Source organism: Monopterus albus, unplaced genomic scaffold (genome assembly GCF_001952655.1).
Source record: "Monopterus albus unplaced genomic scaffold, M_albus_1.0 scaffold166.1, whole genome shotgun sequence".
Lineage (NCBI taxonomy): Eukaryota > Metazoa > Chordata > Actinopteri > Synbranchiformes > Synbranchidae > Monopterus > Monopterus albus.
The window spans coordinates 1,991,073-1,997,935 of record NW_018128046.1 but is presented as its reverse complement, the minus strand read 5'-3'; positions in this window follow the sequence as shown (position 1 = coordinate 1,997,935).

Here is a 6,863-nt window from a genome sequence, read left to right as displayed (position 1 = left end):
TTTCATTCTTTCTTGAAAAAAAAAAGCAGCACCAACCCCCCACCCCCCACCCCATGCATGCAAAACTCACCCCTTTGCAAAGAAACCACTAAACCACACAACTTCCCCCCCAGCCTCACATCACCCTGCAAAAATAAACTACAGTACATATCCAAAACCTTGTACCCGTTTGTTGACCAGCTCATTCGCAAACCACTGACATTAATCTACTTCCACTCTTTCGATTTCTAACACCGCCCCCCCCCCAAACACAAACACACACACACACAAACACTCAATCGGGGGTCTCACTGATCACAAAAACAAAACAACAGAAATGTTCCTGGAGGGGTTCTCTTGTTTCCAGTCATCCTCTGTCTCACACACTGACACACCTGTTATTAACTCTGCTGCCTTCTAATAGGCAGGTGCTGCAGAGAGAGAGATGGACAGACACAGAGAGAAAAAATGACAGGAGGATGTGGATGATAGGGGCTGGAGGCCTATAACACTTTGATCTCTGTCTCTCTCTCTCTCTCTCAGCGCACAGGCACACACACTATTATTAATAAGCAACGTGTGTCCCCTTCTGCCTGTAGCCTCGGGGTCAGTGCATCACATTTGCTGCTTTTGTGTGGCTTCTGACTGGCTGCTATTATTTGTCACATGCTGGTCTCGTTGAAGGCCATGGAAGTGCAATTTTGGCTGAAATGTTTTTGCTGACTCACTCTGCAGTACTGAGTTTTACAAAGATGTCCGTACCTGAGGGTGGGCTCAGGTCCAGCTTTCAGACATGCACTCCTTTCCATTAATCAGACAGCGTCTGAATGTTTCAGCTTGGCAGGTCTGAATGAGCACCCTGATTGAGACGGCAGTGTTAATAGGTCGGACCTAGTAACATTTATGCATCACATTCAACACAGCACAAGTCTGAACTGCATGCAGTCACATTAATAGATAGACCCATACAAGATTATGGTGATCTTGTCTGAATGAAACAGTTGAACAATAATGTAAAAGTAAAAGTGACCTATGACAGAAAGCAAATTGAGCAATGTTACATATTCTATGTCTGAAAATGGCTTTAAATTCCTGTGAACGTTCTGTAAAGTTGTGATTGGACCTCCAAAATAAGGGATTTATTAGCTATTTGTTTGCAATGTTAGTATACTAAATACACAATATATGATGGTAATACACTTCCCTGAAGCCATCATAACCATCATACATTAGGATTCTGGGAAGATCACTACAGTACGAAGAGTTTCTTTTAAACAATGCTATATTCATGCATTTAATTACCATTATTTTTAAAATGATACCACCACACACACTTTGAACACAGCAGCACAGAAGCAAGCATTTTTTCCATATATGCTTAACACATATGTTAAGTATTTCTTTTATGCTGCGTGACTACATTTTATTTCACTCATTATTAGGATGAACTCGTTTTCTGGAATGATTGTGGTGAAGGTAACATCACAACTCATTTAAGAAAAAGAGGGGGACACAGAACTTAAAAGAAGTTTATTTTTACCTAAATAAAAGAGAAAATACATAACAAACTGAAGTGAAAACATGTAAGGAGGCCTCTATGCAACATCACTGTTGTGAGTGATACATGAGTGAGTTGAAAATTTGCTCAGAAACAAAGAAACCAAACCAAACAAAAGCCAGAGGGACAGTGGCTGTTGGCTTAAGTATGATCAGACCAGGTGAGCTGAATCGCCCTGATGACCTGACTCCAAACACCTGCACAGAAAGCCTGTCCATGAGGGTCACCACAGTACACCAAGCTATAAAACGTTCATATTAATACAGTATGTATAATGTGCAGTGTTTGTGCATTTGTGCAGCAGAAAGATAAAAATGATCACCACTGTTCACAGACATTTAGGGGCACACAAAATCCTGTTCACTGTAAAACAGCAGTTAGTAAGTAGCAGCCTCCAGAGGTCAACAGTAACTATTAAAATGAGGGCTGACAAATATCTCATGACTTCAACCCTGTCACAGACACACACTCGTCCTGCGCTCAGCAACCATAGAACCACCCTCTGTGATCTAGTCAGCATGGCGCAGACATGGCCACCAGCAACAGGAGTGCTGGTGTGTAAGACCCGTGAATGGTCTGTGGCCTGAAGATGAAGAGAAGATGAACACAGCTCTATGTGTGTGGCGATTCTGGAGGTGGCAGGGGACGCTAAGATGGCTGCTTTCTGCTGAGTCACCACAGTCGCACATATGTGTGTGAGGCAAAATTAACAAGGAAGTGTTACAAACTGCAGAGTGGGTTCTAAACTGGTCTCTGGTCTGTGGCTTTAGACTTGTCCTTTTCACAGACATGAAACTGAGTTTAAATTAAGTTCTGGAATACCCCAGACAGCAGTCCACATCTTGTGTTTACTTTCCTTCTGACTCAGAGATCCGCCTGAAAAATGACTTTAACTGAATGCGTGTTTATTCTGAGCTACGACGAACAAAAGATGAAAGGCTTCGATGCCTCATGGATGATGTTTTGGTCAGATTTACAGTTGAAATAAAAAGTAATGAAACTGTTTGCAATTTCCTGGTTTTCTGCATGAGTTGGTCATGAAATGTAATCTTCACCAAAGTCACAAATATCAACAAACACAATATTTCTAAGCTGATAAAACACAAACTGTCCTGATCTTTCATGTCTTTATTGAACCCATCCGTTAAACATACAAAGTGATGGTGGAAAAAGTCATTGCAGCAGTGTTTTAATAACTGGTTGAACCACCTCTGGCAGCAATAACCTCAAGCCAACGCTTCCTGTAGCTGTGGATCAGACCTGCACAACGTTCAGGGGGAATTCTGGATCATTCTGCCTCACTGAGCTGCTTCAGCTCAGCCATATTCTTAGAACGTCTGGTGTGAACATCTTGAGGTCATTCCACAGCATCTCTATTGGGTTGAGCTCTGACTGGGCTGCTCCAACAGGCAGGTTTTGTGTCTCTGAAGTCACTGTACAGTAGATTTACTTTGATGTTTAGGGTCATTGTCCTGCTGCATCAACCAGCTTGTTCTGAGCTTCAGCTGGCGACAGCCATCCTGACATTATCCTGTAGGATATCCTCTGTGGTGTCCTGCCATGGATACCATGCCTGTTTTTTGCATCTGGTTAACTCATGAACAGAGATGTTAACTAACCCCAGTGAATCCGTCAAGTGTTTAGCTGTTACTCTAGGGTTCTCCTTTACCTCACTGAGCGTTCTGCATTGTGCCTTTGGAGTGATCTTGGCTAGGCGCCCACTTTTATGGAGAGTAGCCACAGCACAGTGCGTCTAACTGTGGACTGATGCATACCTAAAGTCTTTGAGCTGACTCTATGACCTTTTTCAGCTACATGCAAATCAGCAGCTCCTGATCATAGCTCTTCTGAGATCTCTTTTTTGTGAGGCTTGGCTCACATCAGCTGATGCTTCTTCTGAACAGCACACTGACACTGTCTGAGTGTTTTTAGAAGTCAAAGTCCATTGACTGAACTCCAGGTTTGCCAACACTTGACTCCAGTTGATGTTTAGTGACGTCAGACGCCACATGCTACCAGGACTTTTTCCACCATCAGTGCATGTTTAATGGGTGTGTTCAATAAAGACATGAAAGATCAGGAATATTTGTGTTTTATCAGCTTAGAAAGATTGTGTTTGTTGATGTTTGTGAGGGTGGCATGATGACACAGTGATTAGCGCTGTCACCTCATGGCAAGACAGTTCCAGGTTCAATCCAGAGCCAATTCCAGACCCTTTCTTTGTGTTTGCATGTTCTCCTACAGTCCAAAGACAGTTCAGCTACAGTCCAGTGCAGCTTAGGTTGATTAGAGACTCTAAATTGCCCATAGGAGTGAGTGTGAGTGTGTGTAGTTGTTTGTCTTTATGTGTCAGTCCTGTGACAGACTGGTTCAGGGTGGACCCTGCCTCTCGCCCAATGTGAGCTGAGATTGCCCCCCCCCCTCCATGACCCTTGTTAGGATAAGCAGTAAAAATAATGGATGGATGATATTTATGACTTTGGTGAAGAACAGATCACATTTCATGACCAATTTGTGCAGAAAACCAGGAAAATGCTAACAGTATTTTTTTCCTGCGACTGTACAGTGGTGTGAAAAAGTATTTGCCCCCTTACTGATTTCTTATCTTTTTGCATGTTTGTCACACTGTAATGTTTCAGATCATCAAACAAATTTAAATATTAGTCAACGATAACACAAGTAAACACATCATGCAGTTTTTAAATGAAGGTTTTTATTATTAAGGGAAAACAAAATCCAAAACTACAAAGCCCTGTGTGAACAAGTGTTTGCCCCCCTGTCAAAACACTGGTTTATCGCACCTGAGTTCAATTTCTCTAGCCACACCCAGGCCTGATTACTGCCACACCTGTTCGCAATCAAGAAATCACTTAAATAGGACCTGCCTGACAAAGTGAAGTAGACCAAAAGATCCTCAAAAGCTAGACATCATGCCAAGAGCCAAAGAAATTCAAAAACAAATGAGAAAGAGAATAATGAAGCTCTATCAGTCCGGAAAAGGTTATAAAGCCATTTCTAAAGCTTTGGGACTGCAGCAAACCACAGTGAGAGCCATTATCCACAAATGGCGAAAACATGGAACAGTGGAGAACCTTCCCAGGAGTGGCCGGCCGACCAAAATTACCCCAAGAGCGCAGCGACAACTCATCCAAGAGGTCACAAAAGACCCCACAACAACATCCAAAGAACTGCAGGCCTCACTTGCCTCAGTTAAGGTGAGTGTTCATGACTCCACCATAAGAAAGAGACTGAGCAAAAATGGTTTGCATGGCAGAGTTCCAAGACGAAAACCACTGCTGAGCAAAAAGAACATAAAGGCTCGTCTCAGTTTTGCCAGAAAACATCTTGATGATCCCCAAGACTTTTGGGATAATACTCTGTGGACAGACGAGACAAAAGTTGAACTTTTTGGAAGGTGTGTGTCCCATTATGTGTGGCGTAAAAGTAACACCGCATTTCAGAAAAAGAACATCATACCAACAGTAAAATATGGTGGTGGTAGTGTGATGGTCTGGGGCTGTTTTGCTGCTTCAGGCCCTGGAAGACTTGCTGTGATAAATGGAACCATGAATTCTGCTGTGTACCAAAATATCCTGAAGGAGAATGTCCGGCCATCCGTTTGTGACCTCAAGCTGAAGCGAACTTGGGTTCTGCAGCAGGACAATGATCCAAAGCACACCAGCAAGTCCACTTCTGAATGGCTGAAGAAAAACAAAATGAAGACTTTGGAGTGGCCTAGTCAAAGTCCTGACCTGAATCCAATTGAGATGCTGTGGCATGACCTTAAAAAGGCAGTTCATGCCCGAAAACCCTCCAATGTGGCTGACTTACAACAATTCTGCAAAGATGAGTGGGCCAAAATTCCTCCACAGCGCTGTAAAAGACTCATGGCAAGTTATCGAAAACGCTTGATTGCAGTTGTTGCTGCTAAGGGTGGCCCAACCAGTTATTAGGTTTAGGGGGCAAACACTTATTCACACAGGGCTTTGTAGTTTTGGATTTTGTTTTCCCTTAATAATAAAAACCTTCATTTAAAAACTGCATGATGTGTTTACTTGTGTTATCGTTGACTAATATTTAAATTTGTTTGATGATCTGAAACATTACAGTGTGACAAACATGCAAAAAGATAAGAAATCAGTAAGGGGGCAAATACTTTTTCACACCACTTGTATGTCTTCCACTGCCAGATTCATCTGCTACAGTCCATACTGGCTTCCTTATTGTTGATATTCATAATAACCAAATGATTAAACCAGGAATGACAGCAATTTGCACTGAAATCAAGTTTGGGAATTTCAGAAATTAGTCTGTGCCTCATGTTTCCTTGATTTACAAATGTGAGAAAATAATTTCTTGTGGCTAAAAATCTTAACAATTAGAATTTTCTTTCAAATTTTGTTATTATCGTAACTGCCTCCTTATTTTGAAAGAGAACAATTGCAACTTTCTTTAGAGACATACTGTCTGGTAAGTTATTTTTCTTGTTACACCGTCATCTGCTGAACTAACACAAACACAGGAGTGAGTGTGTGTGTGTGTGTGTGTGTGTGTGTGTGTGTGTGTGTGTGTGTGTGGGCAGTGCTTTGGTGTATGTGGCAAAGTGTGTTTTTAATAATAGCCATGCAGCATGTGTGTTATCTGCTTGTGTTTGTTATGAGCCATGTTACAGAGCAGCTGCTGAACTATTATATACACACTCACTTCCTGTCTTAGACAGTAGGACCTGCCCCGTGCTATGTCTAGGCACACACACACTCCTGCCCCTACGCCATGCTTTGATGTTTCACGACTAATGTTTTGCCACATATAAAGCTGTGAACATCACATCGCCTTGGGACGACTACCACAGCAACTCAGATCTTCTATACACATTTATTTTCAGTTTTCAGTTTGACAATACCTCAACAAGACGCACCAGCACCACGTTCCCTTGATCACCATGGTTCCAGTGACATGCAGATAAAGAGACCTTAATTATCCATGACTGGATGATTAAAGTAATGGAAAAAAATATCAGAATAACAGAGAGGATGAAAAGAAAAGATTGGATTGGTGCATGAGTTGTAGTTAGAATAACCAATATTCATTAAATTGTTGGTGAATTTATAAAACTGGTAGACTTTTGTCTGTTCAATCAAAATTTAAAATATTTGCAGCAGTTAGAATCAAAAGTAAGCCTTTGAAAACCACTGATTGTTTTTATTTATGACTTCATGGTCATGTGTATTTTTTGGGTTTTAACATGTTTTGGTGTCATTCAGTTGTCTGGCATGTACCAGGTGGCATCAAATCTAATCAGTGCCTTGTGATGTCATGTAAACTC